The sequence below is a fragment of the Protopterus annectens genome, chromosome 14.part0, assembly GCF_019279795.1.
Source record: "Protopterus annectens isolate FY-2018-M chromosome 14.part0, PAN1.0, whole genome shotgun sequence".
NCBI lineage: Eukaryota > Metazoa > Chordata > Ceratodontiformes > Protopteridae > Protopterus > Protopterus annectens.
Genome location: NC_056748.1, coordinates 409,981,104 through 410,001,926, shown reverse-complemented (window position 1 = coordinate 410,001,926; position 20,823 = coordinate 409,981,104).

Here is a 20,823-nt window from a genome sequence, read left to right as displayed (position 1 = left end):
TGTAAGCTAATTAACCAATCCAAAATGGTGGAGCTACAGGCTCCATCATAGATGCTGTCCATTCCATTGTGGCATTCATTCGATCCATTGAATTGACCACATGGAAAGGGCAGTCAGGCATGCCAGCCTGTGCCACATCTAGAACCCTAGGCACATCCCTAAAGGCTCTAGTGATATGTACTTTTGCCTCCATGATGGCTCAAAACATACATTGAGTGTCACATAATGACATATCAAGATCGGGTGGAGGGTGGACAACAGGCCTCCTCTGAGCACCCCGATCAGTCCTCCTGTGTAGCACCTTGTCCACGTTTTGGCTATATCCACAGTCATCCAGCACTGAAGCTGCAGTAATTGCACTACTGTGATCATGTGTGTCACCCTCAGTCTTTCCGATATCCGAGGGCTCATTGGAATACATATGCTTAGGCATACTGACTGTGTCTGATGGAAATGCAGGGGATGGGTGAATCACAACCTCAGTGTCAGATTCAACCTCAATCAACCCCTGACTGTGCCTCCATTTGGCCACCATCCTCATCAAAGCCTACTGATACTACAACATCAGATGGTAGGAGTTCTATTCTTCCACTGTCAGGATCGCCTGTGATAACAGCCTAGAAACACAAGAATGAAATTACTACCACACTAAATATTAAACCAGTTTATATGATAAGAAAGTAACATTGGTCACACAATTGCAGATGGTACAGCAATACAGACACTCATTACACTTTCCTCACACATACAGATAATTTATAGATGCAAAGAATGGTCATTAACAGTCACATAAACATTTTCGTTCCATGTGCAGATGCCTCCTCACTTCGTATGGAGGATGGTGCTGGAAGAAATGAAGCAAGGAAAGGGCAGCAAATAATCATTACAATGGGAATAACAATGGGGGAACAGAGAATACACAATAACCTATATGTCTTGTAAGAAATACCTAAACCTGAAACTTGCCTGACACGTAAACCCAAACCCATGTCCACTGAATAATTGTGTCATGTAACTCATTAACTCATCAATAGGTACAGAAATAAAAAAATTCACTGGATGTATTACTCAAATTATATATTTTAGTATATAAGCAAATATAAAACCTGCCATATCTAAGCTTACCTGGAAGCTCCTCCTGGGACACACTTGTTCTCCCAGCCACACAAGCATGAAAATCAAGTATAATGTGTGCAGTTTCCACTGAGCTGTCTTAATCTCTTGACAGTGGACAGAAACTCTTCATTTGGTGTCAGTGGGACCCCTCCCCTGTTTTCTGGCAACTGCAGCTGCTCTGCTATGGGATGATGAAATCATATCAGTGGCCTGATGATGAACCTGATCATAATTCCTGTTGCAACCTCCCACTGTATTAACATCATTGACTAACTGGTTCCAAATCTCCATGCTGGCAGCCATATCCCTATGTATTCCCTCAAGCAGAAAGGTTACATGGTGCCTCAAATCACTTTATTTTCAGTGTCAGTGAAAGGATGTTTACATGGATTTGTAGGCTTGGGTGCCATAATCCTATATGACATAAAACAGACAAGGATAAAACACATAATTATCATGTAACTAATGTCTTGCTTATGTACATATTGGTCAACATTAAGTACTGGAAACTCACTTCAAAAACAAAAAAAACAGCAAACAAATGAAGGTTCATACAAGCCATGGAATACCACAGAATTACTTGTATGTATGATTTCCACAAAATTATCAGGATATGTACGCATTTACAGCAAAAAAGTCAAATTATGAATGCCAGTTACTTCTCATCTGTGCCTACCACTCCCTTAGAGGTGGCCCTGGGCCATCTCAGAAGCATAACACCTGTATCAGTGACATGTACATTACATTTTTCACCAATAACATAGACTATTTTAAAATCAAATTTTAAAAATAATAGTTGTGCTAAAAGTATAACCTGTCTATCTCGGAAATGTAAATGCCTGCCAAAATGCCTGTGCTGGCAGTGAAGTATAAGAAGTGTATACAGATACAATTTGCATTTTCTGCTGGATATATACATATATATATATATATATATATATATATATATATATATATATATATATATACATATAGAGGAATGGAATGTCCATTTTCTCTTTTCTTTATAACCTCATTCATGATATTGTCAACCAGGGAATGGGGATAACCTCTTCTAATAAACATATCTCGAAGATTATGGTATTCATCTATGAACCTATCATACTTAGTGACCATTCAGGCTGCTCTAACAAATTGCCCTTTTAGAACACTTCTTTTTTGTGGAAATGGATGGTAACTCGTGAAATGCAAACAAATTATAGGAATATGTTGCTTTTCGAAAGATCTCAGAGACAAACTTGTTTTTCTCAATGTCTTTCTTTAGAAAAACATCCAAATAAGCAATTTCTACCTTATTTATAGTGTGTGTAAAGTTTAAAAGAGGGGTCGTGTTGTTAATATATTGAAGGAATGGTTCTATACATTGTTCATGTCCGCTCCATAGAATTAAAAATATCATCCAGGAAGCGGTTATATAGGTGGCAGAATGGAAAGTATTGAGATGTCATTAAAAATCTTTTCTCCCATTCTAGCATGACATTATTTGCGTACATGCCCCCACAAGCAGACCTCATTACTACCCCTTCTTTTGGGATATAAAGCTGTTGTTCAAACAAGATGAAATTATTTTTCAAGACTATATCCAGTAACTGCTTAAACTCGCCACACTAAAGGAATACAGTTTTAAACCAGAGCAAAGGCAGTAAGGCACTATTTTAAACAGTTGCTCTGAGAATAACAAAAATGCTAATTACTCTGTGGAGTGTTAACATAAATCATTTGACTGATGATTTTTTGACAGTAGCTTCCAGATGCATCTGTCATCATTTCTTAGTGTGAAGATATATGTGTATTTTCAGTTTAATCACACATATATTAATATTTTCCAAAGGTATGATTTTTCGTGGAGATATATTGAGTACTGACCAAAAATAAGTATCTGAAGTGATATCCGTCCCCACTGCTATCACATATTTGGCTAACCATGTTCTGCTTGTTATAAGCCTGTTGTCCCTCTTCTATGTCTTTTCTACCCCTATGTCACTCACTTCACGGTACATAGTGTGTAAAGGTAATAATGACAACAGACCAAAAACATGACCATTAATGTGCCATAGGCATATGTTTATCTCTCCTTGTAGTCATCCCATCCATCCAAGCACTCTTTATGTGTGTATCTATTTGGCTGATGAGTGGCAGAATCATGTCACTGTCCTGATGGATAATACTAACATGTTAATTTAATTATAATTGCTCATGTATTGTGGATTTTTTAAAATCATGTGTAGAATTCTGTTAGTGACATGTTCAGATGATGATGGATGAAATCGTCATCTAATGTCATCTCCAAACTGTCCTTACTGTGACAAAGCATAGAGCACACACTTTTCAGGATATATGGCCAGACACAAATAGTTATCATATATGATGAGTCAGAAATAATCATTTCAAAACATGTACTATCTTTTGTCATTTATAGAAGGCTGTACACAGAATTAAACTGTGATTTGCAGTGAGGCCTGCAAACCAGTTAATAGTTTACAACTGTATAGAGGTAGGCATTAATGATAAAAATTGTGAAAGACAGACACATACTTCACTGCAGTCACTGCTTGTAACATTTGCAGTAATTATCATATTTATTTATGTAATGCCACCCTGGCACCCTCTGTAAAAATTGAATGAGCTGGATTTGATCCGTGTGTTGTTTGTGCTCTGAATATGAACTCACTGCTCATACACCTGCTGCCACAGGGAAAGCTAGGCCGCAGGTGTATTTTAATGGTCATGCATCACCACTTAGTGTGTGTGCACGAAGGTAGGCACACTAAAATAAATAATACTAGCTTCCCATTTAAGGAATGAACTGGGACTATTCATTGCTTAAGTTTGCACAAACAGGGAAGGCAACAGTTACAGTTCTTCATGTCCTAAAAGTTATGCAGAACATTTCCAATATTAGCTACAGTATGAACAGCATAGTATGTGTCCACTCTTTCTTTCATAGCATATATTCATAACTACTTCTCAAGTTCAAATTGCATTCCTTAAGTGTAAATCTCACAGGTGAGAACACTTTGCCATCATTTGAGCTAATGGGTTTCTTGGCAATGCTCTATGTAAAGAAGTGTTTCACGTGTATTACTATGCTTATTGCCCAGTTATTCTTCATCCCATCAAAATGCATATAAAAACACAACAAAAGGGGCTTGTTATTCACTGAACATATATTTACTCAGACTCATGTCTGCTCTGCAGCAATGCATTTGAAAATGATATCTCAGTAATAGGTTTAATGTCAGCTACAATACAGAAATAAAGAGCACAACTGCATTGTTACATTTTTTAAAGCTTTATACTGACACTAGACATTGTGATTGTGTGATACACATATTACTGTGGACATCAATTCAGCATAAAATGAACACTCATACATCAGTACTTGCATTCGTGCTGTTTACAAAGTGTGTGTGTGTGTGTGTGTGTGTGTGTGTGTGTGTGTGTGTGTATATATATATATATATATATATATATATATATATATATATATATAACTGAGTGTGTTATGTACAGAACATAAAATTCAGAAACAGATACATGTACGTCTGAGTTCTGCAACATGCATTCATGACAGCTTATTATATATAGGTTAAGAAGCTAATTTTTAAAGTGTTTATGCACATTGCAAGTTCAAAAGCAAATCTAAAGTCCACACTTTGCACACAAGTCTCGTATATGTTACCTGCTACATAATGATGATGTCATCCTCTAGAAAGACTACTATGAGAAGGAAAACAATTAGACTTCAGTGATGGGCTGAATGTTAACTACTGTGTTCTGCAGATGGAAAAAATAGGTAGGAGTTCAAATTGCACATCATACAAAAATTGTGAGTGTGCCTGTATGTGTAACTGCATATGTGTGTAGTCAGAATAGCATTAGTCTATGTCCTAATGTCAGCACTCAAGTCTCAATGAAAACAAAATTTACAGTCTTACATGACTACATAGTAATTTCATACAACCCTCCCAACATCTTCTTACAAAAATACATTGATTATAGCATCTACTATAAAGTGTTCTGTGGCAGTATAAAAATCAGACTTGTGCCACGGTGCTTGCATCAAGTAATGTGTTCTCTAGCTTGTGTAACTAGTTAGGTAGGGATACTAATCTAACTGTAGTCAACTGGTGTGTGGTGTGTGTGTGTGTGTGTGTGTGTGTGTGTGTGTGTGTGTGTGTGGTTAGAAGATCATGAGTCTGTGTCCTACTCTCATCACTCAGGTTTCATTGAGAACAAAGCTTTACAGCTGCACATAATTACACAACAATTTTTATACAGCCCTCCCAACATGCACTGATGATCTTAGCTATAAAGTATTGTCTGACACTATGAAGGTCAGACTTGTGCCATGATGCTAGCATTAAGTACTGTGCTCTGTTGCTAGTGTACATAGGTAGGAATTCTAATCTCACTGCTGTCAGCTTGTGTGTGTGTGTGTGTGTGTGTGTGTGTGTGTGTGTGTGTGTGTGTGTGTGTGTGTGTGTATGTGTGTGTGTGTGTTCATGTTTTTGTTCAATTAGCTGTCATTATGGAGACCATTTTAGAGCAGCATGTGATACACTCCTACTAACATTTTCTTACCAGACACTCATGTTGTCATCTGCTACAAAGTGTTGTCTGACACTATGAAAGTCAGACTTGTGCCATGGGGCTGGCATTAAGTACTATATTTGGTATTTTATTTTATTTATTTTATTTTCAGTTTGATTACCGGGGAAATCCACTGGGCTAGAGCATGCCCATTTTCAGTGGAGGCCCGGGGAGAAAAACTCCATAAGCAATACGATACAATAAAGGTTACATAATGTTAAAGATAAAATAACATGTATAAAAGTCATACAGTCAGGAAAAGCAAATGCATAAAATGTACATTATAAACACAATTAAAGATAATTAAGAACACAGTTTACAGGTATTTCCATTCCGAGCAGCAAGTTTCAACTGTCTGTAATATAAGGATCTGAGGTTACTTGATATTTACAATATTTACATACTTGGAGTCAAGAGAGAGAAATTGCTTAATCTGGGAATGTTAGCTTAAGTTTGTTTTAGGAGAATAGAAAATAATAGTTTGAGGGTAGCGTGGAGCAAGGAGTATAGAGAGCTCAATGGGGAAATTCCTTGAATATACATAGGGGGAAAGCAGGAACATTTCCGTTTAGAAGACAGGTATGAGAAAAGTTGGGTCTTGAAGGACTCTGAGTTTGGTATAGTCCTAAGTGAAGGAGGGAGAGAGTTCCATTTCTTGCCTAGAGAGAAGGAGCTGGCCTGCAGGACGTTTGGGTTTGTAGATAGAGATTAAATTTTGGTGTTCAAATCTCAGAGATCTATTTGGGATGTATGGGGGAAGGATGTTTGTTAAGGTTGGGCATTTATCTAGATAGAATATTAATTTGTGAGCGGTGGTTAGTTGGAGATGGTCTAGGTGATTAGAGAGTTCTAGCCAGTTCAGAGATTGTAGGGTAAGGCAGTGGTGAGTAGAGGTTTTGTATTTAGTTGCAAATTTAGAGATCTTATTATAGCAAATTTTGAGTTTAGAGGTGTTGGAAGAAGACAGGTTAGTTAGAAGAGGGGCTCCATATAGTAAAGAAGGTAGAAGGTAGGTAGTTGCTAAGGTATGCCTAGAGGAGTTGGAGCAAAAGCGGTTATTCCTATAGAACATACCTAGCTTTTGGTGGGTTTTCTTTATGTTTTGTTGTATGTGGATATCGAATTTAAGGTGTTTGTCTATGGTAATGCCAAGGAGTTTTGCAGAAGGGACCACTTCTATAGCAGTGTTGGTTTGGCTTAGGACTTTGAAAGCATTTTTTGTCAAAGGAGAAAGCCCTGGAGGGAGAGAAAAGAAGTATTTTAGATTTATTAGAGTTGAGAGAGAGAGATGGTTTTGGTGCATGCAGTTCTCAGTAGTGGAAAAAGCAGTAGTTCAGGAAGGTTAGAGGTGGCACAGACTAAGGTAGCATCATCAGCGTATTGGATAACTGTTGTGTCAGGGATAACAGTGTGAAGGTTATTTATGAAGATGTTGAAAAGCATGGGTCCGAGGATGGACCCCTGGGGAATGCCGGTGGGTGTTGGCAAGAAGGAGGAGGTAGAGTTCTTCCATCTGACAGCTTGAGATCTGTCTGATAGGTAATTGGAGAACCAGGATAGAGTATCAGGGGAGAGATGAAGGTTGGCGAGATGAAAGAGAAGGTGTTTATGGGAGATGGTGCCAAAGCTTTAGAAAGATCTAGCAGTACTGTGGATACTAGTAGTCCAGAATCTGGGCTCAATTGACTGTTTCTAAGAAGAATAGTAAGACAGTAATGGTTCTGTGGCCAGGGCGGAAGCCATGTTGGGTGGGTGTTAGGAGGTGGTTCTGAGTTAAGAAAGGCATAAGTTGGTTGTGGACACATTTTTCTAGAATTTTTGATATTGGCGAGAGTAGGGCAATGGGCGGAAGTTAGAGATATTGCTGTTTTTGCTTCCTTTTGTGAAGAGGTATAATGTAGGCTGAACGCCAAAGTTTGGGTACATACAACTCTTTTAATGATCTGTTAATTAGGATGCTGATTGGGAGAGCAATACCTTCAGCAGCACATTTGAGGAAGGAGGAGGGTATGTTGTCAGGGGCATTAGACCATGGCTTTAGTTTGGATAAGAGACTTTTTATAAAAGTGGTTGAAACAGGTTTGAGCTGGAAATTGAGGAAGTTATTATGGTTGTTGGGTGTTGAGGAAAGCGAGTTGGATGGATTATTGTTTGGAAAAGATTTGGTTAGCTTAGCTATGGATTCTGTAAAGAATGTGTTGAAGTGAGAGCTTAGTTCCATGTCAGTTATACTCGGGTCAGGGCAGGGATTATTCCTGGACCCTGGATGGAGTAGGGAATTAACTGATTTCCAGAATTGTTTTGGGTTCTTGTTATTGTTGGACTGAAGTTTATTGTAGTAGTTTTTTTGTCCAAGGTGATTAGTTTTTTTACTTTGTTGCAGAGTTGGGTGTATTGGAGCAAGGTAGAAGTCATTTTATTTTTCTGGTAGAGCTTCCAGGATTTGTCCCTGCGATGCATGATTTCTTTTGTTTCTTTGGACAGCCAAGGAGCAGAATTAGCTTTGACTCATTTGTTTCTTGGAGGGGCTTGGGAGTTAAGAGTATTTAGGAAGATAGAGTTAAAATGTTCTTCAGCATTGTCAAGGGGAAGAGTATTTAGGATTTGCCAGTTAATATGTTTAAAAATGTTTGAGAAAATTGTGGGGTTGAAGTTGCTGAGATTACTAGTGTGGATGCAATGGTGTTGATATTGGGTGGAGTTAGCTGAGCGATGAATGAAAGTGGGGAGATGGTCACTAAAGGTGTCTGGGATAGTGCCAGAGAGAATTATTTTGTTTGTATGGGAGACTAGGATCCAGTCAATGATGGATCCTGGGGGGGTGGTTTTTGTTTGGACGAGTGGTAGAATGGATTATTTGGGTGAAGTTGTAGAGGTTAATAAATAGGGAGGGGGAAGGTGAGTTGATTTTATTCCAATCAATATTAACATCGCCTAGAATGTAGGTTTCAAATTTTATTTCAGTTGAGGCCGAGTAAAGAATATTTTCAAGGGTAGAGATGTTGTCACCTAGGGAGATAATACAGATATTCTTATGTTTATTTAATCGTAGGAGACTAGCTGTTAGTTCAGAATTTTTGAATTGTGGAGTTGGGATTTGTAGACGGATTAAGGAAAGAAGGTTAGAGTAGATTAGTGCAGAGCCTCCACCTTTTTTATTTAATCGGTCACTTCTGTGGATTTGGAAACCAGGAGGTAAGATTTCAGAGATGGCTAAGATGTCAGGTTGGTTGTGGCAAATCCAAGCTTGTACTTTGTGTATTTTGTTATTAAGACTCTTGGCATTGATAGTGAAGAACTTGAGGGTGTTAAGAGAGGAAGCAGAAGAAGAAGTGGGAGTGGGGAAAGGGTTGTATGCAGTGGGAAAAGTAGGTGGTGGGGGAAGGAGTTGTTAGTAATGAGGCAAGGACCAGGGTTGGGATGGATATCTCCAGATAAGGCTAGGTCATTACAGGGAATAACTTTTAGCCTTTTGGGTTTATGTAGTAGGGAGCTGTTTGGGGCTAGCAGTAGTTTATGAGTGAAAGTTTTTGTTGTGGTGAAGTGTTTGGGATGGAATAGGTACAGTAGGTTAGGAGGAATAAGAGAGGAAGATATGTTGTGAAAGTGGGTGAATATAAATGGTTGCAGGTGAGTGCAAGGGATAGTGTGAGTAGAAGGTAGGCATAGGGGTGTTTTCGAAGAGTAAGAAGTAGCATAATAAAGAGGAATTAGTAGAACAAGAAGGGAGCAAGGGACACGGATAGCATAAAGGATTTGTGATGGCATGTTTAGAATGGAGGTATTGAAGGGAGAAATGTAGTGGAAGTGAACATGCTAATTGAGGAGGAGAGCTAAGGAAGTAGATGGGGTTATAATTATTTACAGGGGGAGAGAAAGAGACTAAGTGTAGAGAGGAGTGAAGTATAGTGGAGTGGGAGGAGTAAGAGCGGGAGGGGTAATAAGGAGAGGACTATGATTAGTTAATTGGTATAGGTGGGAGGGGTATGTGAGGAATAAATGCAGAGGTGCTGGGGGCGGGTGAGATTTGGGGGAAGGGTAGGGGAGTGGAGTGAGCCCGCAGGGCGAACGGAGCGGGAAGAGACAAATGAAGGAGAATGAGAGGAAAATAATCAGTAGAGTGTGAGAGCCAGAAGGCAAGTTTGCAGTGATGTGTAGTAAGTTAAAAGACTGACAGAGAAGTAGAGTTGTAGGTAGATATATAGAAGAATGACAGTAGAAGAAGGTAAGAGGCTTTATGAGGGATAGGTATGGGGTGTTTGTAGAGTGAAAATGTGGATAGGTAATCCTGGGAGAATAGTGAGGGAGAGAGCAGTAGAAGAGATGTCTAGGAACTATGTAGGTGGTAGCTATTGTACATAGCTAGGCAGGGGTTCAAATCTCAGTGCAGTCAACATCAGTGTGTGTGTGTGTGTGTGTGTGTGTGTGTGTGTGTGTGTGTGTGTGTGGTTAGAAGATCATGAGTCTGTGTCCTACTCTCATCACTCAGGTTTCATTGAGAACAAAGCTTTACAGCTGCACATAATTACACAACAATTTTTATACAGCCCTCCCAACATGCACTGATGATCTTAGCTATAAAGTATTGTCTGACACTATGAAGGTCAGACTTGTGCCATGATGCTAGCATTAAGTACTGTGCTCTGTTGCTAGTGTACATAGGTAGGAATTCTAATCTCACTGCTGTCAGCTTGTGTGTGTGTGTGTGTGTGTGTGTGTGTGTGTGTGTGTATGTGTGTGTGTGTGTTCATGTTTTTGTTCAATTAGCTGTCATTATGGAGACCATTTTAGAGCAGCATGTGATACACTCCTACTAACATTTTCTTACCAGACACTCATGTTGTCATCTGCTACAAAGTGTTGTCTGACACTATGAAAGTCAGACTTGTGCCATGGGGCTGGCATTAAGTACTATATTTGGTATTTTATTTTATTTATTTTATTTTCAGTTTGATTACCGGGGAAATCCACTGGGCTAGAGCATGCCCATTTTCAGTGGAGGCCCGGGGAGAAAAACTCCATAAGCAATACGATACAATAAAGGTTACATAATGTTAAAGGTAAAAATACATGTATAAAAGTCATACAGTCAGGAAAAGCAAATGCATAAAATGTACATTATAAACACAATTAAAGATAATTAAGAACACAGTTTACAGGTATTTCCATTCCGAGCAGCAAGTTTCAACTGTCTGTAATATAAGGATCTGAGGTTACTTGATATTTACAATATTTACATACTTGGAGTCAAGAGAGAGAAATTGCTTAATCTGGGAATGTTAGCTTAAGTTTGTTTTAGGAGAATAGAAAATAATAGTTTGAGGGTAGCGTGGAGCAAGGAGTATAGAGAGCTCAATGGGGAAATTCCCTTGAATTTACATAGGGGGAAAGCAGGAACATTTCCGTTTAGAAGACAGGTATGAGAAAAGTTGGGTCTTGAAGGACTCTGAGTTTGGTATAGTCCTAAGTGAAGGAGGGAGAGAGTTCCATTTCTTGCCTAGAGAGAAGGAGCTGGCCTGCAGGACGTTTGGGTTTGTAGATAGAGATTAAATTTTGGTGTTCAAATCTCAGAGATCTATTTGGGATGTATGGGGGAAGGATGTTTGTTAAGGTTGGGCATTTATCTAGATAGAATATTAATTTGTGAGTGGTGGTTAGTTGGAGATGGTCTAGGTGATTAGAGAGTTCTAGCCAGTTCAGAGATTGTAGGGTAAGGCAGTGGTGAGTAGAGGTTTTGTATTTAGTTGCAAATTTAGAGATCTTATTATAGCAAATTTTGAGTTTAGAGGTGTTGGAAGAAGACAGGTTAGTTAGAAGAGGGGCTCCATATAGTAAAGAAGGTAGAAGGTAGGTAGTTGCTAAGGTATGCCTAGAGGAGTTGGAGCAAAAGCGGTTATTCCTATAGAACATACCTAGCTTTTGGTGGGTTTTCTTTATGTTTTGTTGTATGTGGATATCGAATTTAAGGTGTTTGTCTATGGTAATGCCAAGGAGTTTTGCAGAAGGGACCACTTCTATAGCAGTGTTGGTTTGGCTTAGGACTTTGAAAGCATTTTTGTCAAAGGAGAAAGCCCTGGAGGAGAGAAAAGAAGTATTTTAGATTTATTAGAGTTGAGAGAGAGAGATGGTTTTGGTGCATGCAGTTCTCAGTAGTGGAAAAAGCAGTAGTTCAGGAAGGTTAGAGGTGGCACAGACTAAGGTAGCATCATCAGCGTATTGGATAACTGTTGTGTCAGGGATAACAGTGTGAAGGTTATTTATGAAGATGTTGAAAAGCATGGGTCCGAGGATGGACCCCTGGGGAATGCCGGTGGGTGTTGGCAAGAAGGAGGAGGTAGAGTTCTTCCATCTGACAGCTTGAGATCTGTCTGATAGGTAACTGGAGAACCAGGATAGAGTATCAGGGGAGAGATGAAGGTTGGCGAGATGAAAGAGAAGGTGTTTATGGGAGATGGTGCCAAAGCTTTAGAAAGATCTAGCAGTACTGTGGATACTAGTAGTCCAGAATCTGGGCTCAATTGACTGTTTCTAAGAAGAATAGTAAGACAGTAATGGTTCTGTGGCCAGGGCGGAAGCCATGTTGGGTGGGTGTTAGGAGGTGGTTCTGAGTTAAGAAAGGCATAAGTTGGTGGTGGGCACATTTTTCTAGAATTTTTGATATTGGTGAGAGTAGGGCAATGGGGCGGAAGTTGGAGATATTGGTGTTTTTGCCTCCTTTGTGAAGAGGTAGAATGTATGCTGAACACAAAAGTTTGGGTACATACAACTCTTTTAATGATCTGTTAATTAGGATGCTGATTGGGAGAGCAATACCTTCAGCAGCACATTTGAGGAAGGAGGAGGGTATGTTGTCAGGGGCATTAGACCATGGCTTTAGTTTGGATAAGAGACTTTTTATAAAAGTGGTTGAAACAGGTTTGAGCTGGAAATTGAGGAAGTTATTATGGTTGTTGGGTGTTGAGGAAAGCGAGTTGGATGGATTATTGTTTGGAAAAGATTTGGTTAGCTTAGCTATGGATTCTGTAAAGAATGTGTTGAAGTGAGAGCTTAGTTCCATGTCAGTTATACTCGGGTCAGGGCAGGGATTATTCCTGGACCCTGGATGGAGTAGGGAATTAACTGATTTCCAGAATTGTTTTGGGTTCTTGTTATTGTTGGACTGAAGTTTATTGTAGTAGTTTTTTTGTCCAAGGTGATTAGTTTTTTTACTTTGTTGCAGAGTTGGGTGTATTGGAGCAAGGTAGAAGTCATTTTATTTTTCTGGTAGAGCTTCCAGGATTTGTCCCTGCGATGCATGATTTCTTTTGTTTCTTTGGACAGCCAAGGAGCAGAATTAGCTTTGACTCATTTGTTTCTTGGAGGGGCTTGGGAGTTAAGAGTATTTAGGAAGATAGAGTTAAAATGTTCTTCAGCATTGTCAAGGGGAAGAGTATTTAGGATTTGCCAGTTAATATGTTTAAAAATGTTTGAGAAAATTGTGGGGTTGAAGTTGCTGAGATTACTAGTGTGGATGCAATGGTGTTGATATTGGGTGGAGTTAGCTGAGCGATGAATGAAAGTGGGGAGATGGTCACTAAAGGTGTCTGGGATAGTGCCAGAGAGAATTATTTTGTTTGTATGGGAGACTAGGATCCAGTCAATGATGGATCCTGGGGGGGTGGTTTTTGTTTGGACGAGTGGTAGAGTGGATTATTTGGGTGAAGTTGTAGAGGTTAATAAATAGGGAGGGGGAAGGTGAGTTGATTTTATTCCAATCAATATTAACATCGCCTAGAATGTAGGTTTCAAATTTTATTTCAGTTGAGGCCGAGTAAAGAATATTTTCAAGGGTAGAGATGTTGTCACCTAGGGAGATAATGCAGATATTCTTATGTTTATTTAATCGTAGGAGACTAGCTGTTAGTTCAGAATTTTTGAATTGTGGAGTTGGGATTTGTAGACGGATTAAGGAAAGAAGGTTAGAGTAGATTAGTGCAGAGCCTCCACCTTTTTATTTAATCGGTCACTTCTGTGGATTTGGAAACCAGGAGGTAAGATTTCAGAGATGGCTAAGATGTCAGGTTGGTTGTGGCAAATCCAAGCTTGTACTTTGTGTATTTTGTTATTAAGACTCTTGGCATTGATAGTGAAGAACTTGAGGGTGTTAAGAGAGGAAGCAGAAGAAGAAGTGGGAGTGGGGAAAGGGTTGTATGCAGTGGGAAAAGTAGGTGGTGGGGGAAGGAGTTGTTAGTAATGAGGCAAGGACCAGGGTTGGGATGGATATCTCCAGATAAGGCTAGGTCATTACAGGGAATAACTTTTAGCCTTTTGGGTTTATGTAGTAGGGAGCTGTTTGGGGCTAGCAGTAGTTTATGAGTGAAAGTTTTTGTTGTGGTGAAGTGTTTGGGATGGAATAGGTACAGTAGGTTAGGAGGAATAAGAGAGGAAGATATGTTGTGAAAGTGGGTGAATATAAATGGTTGCAGGTGAGTGCAAGGGATAGTGTGAGTAGAAGGTAGGCATAGGGGTGTTTTCGAAGAGTAAGAAGTAGCATAATAAAGAGGAATTAGTAGAACAAGAAGGGAGCAAGGGACACGGAGAGCATAAAGGATTTGTGATGGCATGTTTAGAATGGAGGTATTGAAGGGAGAAATGTAGTGGAAGTGAACATGCTAATTGGGGAGGAGAGCTAAGGAAGTAGATGGGGTTATAATTATTTACAGGGGGAGAGAAAGAGACTAAGTGTAGAGAGGAGTGAAGTATAGTGGAGTGGGAGGAGTAAGAGCGGGAGGGGTAATAAGGAGAGGACTATGATTAGTTAATTGGTATAGGTGGGAGGGGTATGTGAGGAATAAATGCAGAGGTGCTGGGGGCGGGTGAGATTTGGGGGAAGGGTAGGGGAGTGGAGTGAGCCCGCAGGGCGAACGGAGTGGGAAGAGACAAATGAAGGAGAATGAGAGGAAAATAATCAGTAGCGTGTGAGAGCCAGAAGGCAAGTTTGCAGTGATGTGTAGTAAGTTAAAAGACTGACAGAGAAGTAGAGTTGTAGGTAGATATATAGAAGAATGACAGTAGAAGAAGGTAAGAGGCTTTATGAGGGATAGGTATGGGGTGTTTGTAGAGTGAAAATGTGGATAGGTAATCCTGGGAGAATAGTGAGGGAGAGAGCAGTAGAAGAGATGTCTAGGAACTATGTAGGTGGTAGCTATTGTACATAGCTAGGCAGGGGTTCAAATCTCAGTGCAGTCAACATCAGTGTGTGTGTGTGTGTGTGTGTGTGTGTGTGTGTGTGTGTGTGTGTGTGTGTGTGTGTGTGTGTGTGTGTGTGTGTGTACATGTGTGTTCATTCTACTATCAGTAGGGAGACAATTTTAAAACCACATATGAGACTACAGCTATATCACTCATCCCTGTCCACTTTTTATTATCAACATACCATAATGATGTGAATCCCTCTAAAGTTCACTCTGACAGTATTACATTCAGATATCTGTGTTGGCATGGGCATTAACTACTGCATTTTCTAGCTTGTGGTTCTAATCTCACAGCAGGTCACAGCAGGCAGTGTGTGTGTGTGTGTGTGTGTGTGTGTGTGTGTGTGTGTGTGTGTGTATGTCTGTGTGTGTTCAAATATGAGTGGGTAGACAATTTTAAACCAAGATGTAAATCCACATCTATGTAACACACTCCTCCGAACATCATTTTCCCAGCTTACGATGATGCTGTAGTCCTCTATAAAATCCACTGTGACAATGTAAAATCAGATATCTGTGGTGGTGCTACTGCTATGTTATATGAAATCCAATGTGTATACTACACAGGCATAATGTTCAAATCTGACCTCATTCAACTGCTGTGTTTGTGGCTGTTGGTATATTAATGCCACTCAGGAGAACCTTTAACATAACCCTATGAACTTAAGCTCCCTTAAGTCCCTCTGCCAACATAATCATGATTTCTGCAGAGCCCTGGATGTTGTCATCATCTCAAAGATGAGTACATTGTGAAGCACAGCCCTTCATGATCCTCTTTATCTACCATGGGGTGGTGCACATGTCACATATGGACAGAGGTGGTAATACAATCAAACACATAAACATATATGCACTTACCCCTTCTGTCTTCCATCATATAGATCTACTGATTTTTTTAAATGTTATAATAGTAGCTAGAATTTTGTTTGGACTGCTTGCTGTACTTTGCCTGAATATTGCTGATCTATGGCTGCATTTTATTTTGAATTTAAGCTTTTAATTTAAAGTTTGGTCACTTATATTTTGTATCTTATTCTTCTATTAACATTTGTTTGCTTTAAGTTTTCTGTTCTGAGTTTTAAGAGGTCTTGGCTAGGGTCAAGTTAGAAAAGTTAGCAAAGAATTCCTTGGCAAAGAGTTAATAACATCACATAATTAGTGGGAGGAGCTGAGGAAAAAGCAATCCTCTTTTACCCGGAAATATCTCTATTTAGCTGAAGTGTTTGACCTGCTTGCTGTACTCTGCCTAAATAGTGCTAGTCTCTGGCTGCATTTTATTTTTCCCTCTCGCTCACCCAGTTGTTGTGTTCTTAAAATTGGTAGCTTTTGGGCTGCCCACCCCTATTATAAATCTGATTTTAGCACTCTTCCCAGTCCCATCTCATCAGCTCATTCTACTGAGTACAGATAGCTCATTTGGGAAGCCCACCCCTTGGTTTATCAACATTAAATTATCTTCTGTTTCCTCCCTTGCCAAATAACCTAAAAAAATGCACTTTATTCAGCTGTTTTTACTGTATATGTGTTTCTATGCTGCTTGTTCTTAAAAGTGATTACATTTATTATGCTGCATTTATTACTGCTTGTTAGTAGCCTGATTAAATTGTAACTGTTGATTCTAAGCCTCTTGGTTTTGGTTTAAGCACTTGGGCTTTAGGCTTTCTTAAGGTTTTGTTTTATCTTAAGAAGGTTTGTGTTCTACACTCTTGTGGCACGAGATGTAACTTACACCCTTCTAAGTTGGGAATTGCTGGTTGAAGGCTTAGTGTGTCTGTTATTCTAAAAGTGTCTTAGTTCTGGTTTAAGTACTTTGGGCTTCGGGCCAGTTATTTTACATTAAGAAGGTTTGTGGTCCACCCCACCCAGTTTGTCATTGTCAAGGGGAAATCATGCCTGTTAAACTTGGTGGACTTCTTCAAGACAGTCACCAAAGCCCTAGATGAGGGCAAATCTGTGCATATGACCTACCTAGACTTAGACAAAGCTTTTGACACAATCCCCCACTCAGTCCTTATTGATAAACTCACCCATCTAGGTATCAACCCATATATAGTTAGGTGGGTTGCAAACTGGCTCACTGATGGAGCTCATATGGTCAAAATATGGGACTCCACCTTCTCCAGCAGACCTGTAACCAGTGTTGTTCCACAGAGATTAGTTCTGGGACCCCTACTATATGGAATCTACTTCTCTGAAGTACAAAAGACTGTGGCTGACAAAGTTTGCTGATGACTGCAAACTGGAAGTGATCATTGAAACCCATAGTGATGTCAACATCCTGCAAGAAAGTCTTACACAGACTAATGACTGGTGCCAAAGTCATGCCTTAAACTTAATGCAAAAAAAACGCATTATCATCCCCTTCAGCAAGGGTGATGTTCCTGCAAACTACCACATCAGTAGCAATGCCCTAAGCATACAGTCAGTGATGAGAAATCTGGGCACACAGGTTGCTAGCAACCATAACTTTGATCACTGTGTCTCCACAGTGGTACGAAGGGCATTTTATATTGCTCATCTCATAAGTAAAGACAATGCCTCCAGAATAAAGAAGGTATAACCCTCCTGTACTCTTCCCTCATCAGGCCAATAATAGAGTACAACGTACCCTTTGGTATGTTCCTTCCCAAACACCTGCAGCAATTGGAGAGACCACAAAGGTTCCTTACAGGGGAAATCCATGGTCTTCAAGATCTGTCTTATGCAGACAGACTGAAATGATTTTCCAGACTGTTTAGAGGCAGCCTCTGCTTTGCATATAGACCAATCTCTGACCCAGCTTTAGTGGAAATACTGCACATTTCCAAGTCAAATGGCACACAGGTCACTCACTCAAAGGGCCTTAACATGGTATGTGACATCAACAGAATGTGCTGGAGAGACAGATTTGTCTCACAGAGGTTGCTCCATCTTTGGAACAAGCTTCCTATTCATGTTAAACACAGCCCCTTGTTGGCCCTGTTTAAGTGTAATTTGGACGATTGGATGGGAAATTCACTTGGACAGGGGTAATAGGTACTGATTTTAGTGTCACTTGAGCCAGACACCCTTGCGAACATGAATTGAACTTGGCTAGGCTTGTAAGGGCCCTGGGGCTGTTAGCCTAGTAACCTCCTATTATCCTATAATCCTATGATGTTGGCCATTAAGCCCAGTAATGTTTTATGACCCAGTGAAGATTGAACATGTCATTGTTGCTGTCATCCACATGTACCATGTTAAATTTTGGATGTATGGTAGCCCTACAACAGTGTAATCTGATCTGTGATTTGAGATAATGTATTAAAACCCAATGTTGCCATTTAATTATAAGTTCCTTCCACAACAGCTGTAGGACTATGTATCTTGAGGACTGTTGACATTGGATGATGCTAAGTATATTTTCGCTTTAGTAGGGCATGTGTGATTTTAATGGAGTATATTAACATTCTACACATTTCTCATTCAGACAGGACTATGACACTAGCAGAGTGGCACAGGTGTGCATGTGCATACCTATCATCCTGAAATGCTATGTGACATACAGCAATATTACACCATACTAATTACATGGGCACATATGCCTTTTTCATCCGCATATTGTAATGCTATTCTATACAAACAAACATATAACCAGTTCAGTTTAACTTGCAACCTTGGAAAAGTAATTGTATGCACAATTGTGTTGCTGTTCACAAAGATTAAAGTGTTGCTGTCAGCATTTATGTCATTAATTGTTCTGCATAAATCACATCTGCCTCATTTGTAATGTACTCATGTATGGTATCATAGCCCTTGCACACACCTTTCCAGTGACAACCATGTAGGCACCTGATGTGCAAATGATGTAATGACATAAAATAGGTAGACTTGTACGACGATGTTGACGGCTCCACTGTGTGTGATGCATACCCAAGGCTGTATTTGGAGGTGTTTTCACAAATCTTTTTTAAGTAAGTACAAAATCTTAAGGGAAATACACAGCTGTGCACAGAGTTGGTTATGGATGGCCCTACCAATACTCAACCGAAGGCAATAGACAACTTGCTAGCTGACAGATTTTATATCAAATGTCACCCCCTGTCCCCTCAGCTCTTCACCCAAAGTATACATGCAAACATTACTTAGCATGTTTTCTTGAGAGATCAACTCATCTGTGCACTCTCTAAGTCTAAAACCACAGCATCAATGAGCCCTAACAGCATCCCAGGGAGCCTTATCAATAAATTAAAACATGACCTAGCAGACAGTTGGATCCTTATTTAATCACAGTCTCCAGACAGGCTATTTTCTGGCAGAATGGTGCACAGCAACAGTCATATGTGTGAACAGTGGTGAACCATCACCTGACACAGGTAACTATAGACCTATAAGCCTTACTAGCCTCATCTGTAAGTCAATGGAAAATATCATTATGGACCTTATCAACAAGGACATAATCTCCCAACTGAGTAACCAATCCATTTTTCATTTGTCAAGGCTAGATTATGTCAGTTTAATCTGGTTGACTTCTTCAAGAAAGTCACCAAGGCCATGGATGAGAAAAAGAATACGAATCCCACCTAACTTGACATGGCCAAGGCATTTGACACAATTCTACACTCGGATATTACAGAGAAACATTCTCAACTGCCCTTAAACAACTGCATCACCAAGTGGGTAGCACTAGCACAATGTATCACCAACAGAATACATACATACTGTCAAAGAGTATAAATTCATCTCTAGCAAAAGGCCAGTGACCAGTGCAGTATCACAGAGTTCTGTACTAGGCCCTTTCCTGTTTGGTATTTAATTGTGAACAATCTTTAAATCCAGTAAATATATTGCAGAAAGTATTAACTCACACAAATGACTGGTGCCAGAGCCATTGAGATACACTAAATGTCCAAAAAAGTGTAATTATTCCATTTTGTAAAGAAATATAAGAGGTAGAAATATGAAGTGGATAAGGGGATTGTTTAAATGCGGTTGTTGCTCCCAATGCCCAAATATTATTTTATGCGACAGCTTTCAAGTTAGAGATGAATTAGTTAGAATTTATGAACATGTTTCCTGTAATTCTATGCAACTAGTGTATTTAGTAAAGTGTTGTTTATGTAAGAACGACTTCTAGAAAATGAAAAGATCGCTTTTGTGAACATTTATTACATATTAGGAAAGGAAGAGTCACCAATGCTTTATTTAAACATATTGATGCTTTATTTTTTTTTAATGATTGAGCAGTTTATGAGTGATCCCTGGGGTTTTATAGTGGATGAACATTTAGAGAAGTGTGAATTAAAATGGGAACTTAGGTTGGATGCTATTAGTTTTTCTGGGTAAACCTGAACCTGCTCTGTTAATTCGGTCTTAAAATTAAAAATTTTGATGCTTAAGTGAGAACGTAATTATTTAATTGAATTGTGTTTCTAATGGTTGATTTTGTCACATGACTTTTTAATGGATGATCATCTGACGTTGTTAATCTTCTTTCCATTCATCACTGATGGGTTCGATTCCGAGCCCTCAGAACTGAGCCAGCCTTTTACAAAGCTCGCACCAGCCAAAAAAACTCTTGAGCCAAGTCTCTACCTAGAATGCCCTTCTCCCTGTTACCTCAGATCTCATTTGCCGCATAACTGTAAAGCCGAGTTTCAGCTGAGCTCTTAGCTAAGTGAAACTTTTTTGATATTTATGTGAAAAATTTTGGATTTCTTCATATTTTATTAAGCGATTAGTTTTTTTAGTGTCTTTTCTTCTGTTTGAGCTTAGGTTTTCCTCTCTAACCATAGTTAATGTTGGTACACTTTCAAGTACCATTGTTGGTATGGCCTCTGTTAGCATTGCAGGCCTTCCATTCTGCTCTCCCTTCCAGGACAATTGCAATTCAATCAGACAATGTGTCAATGGTCTGGTATAT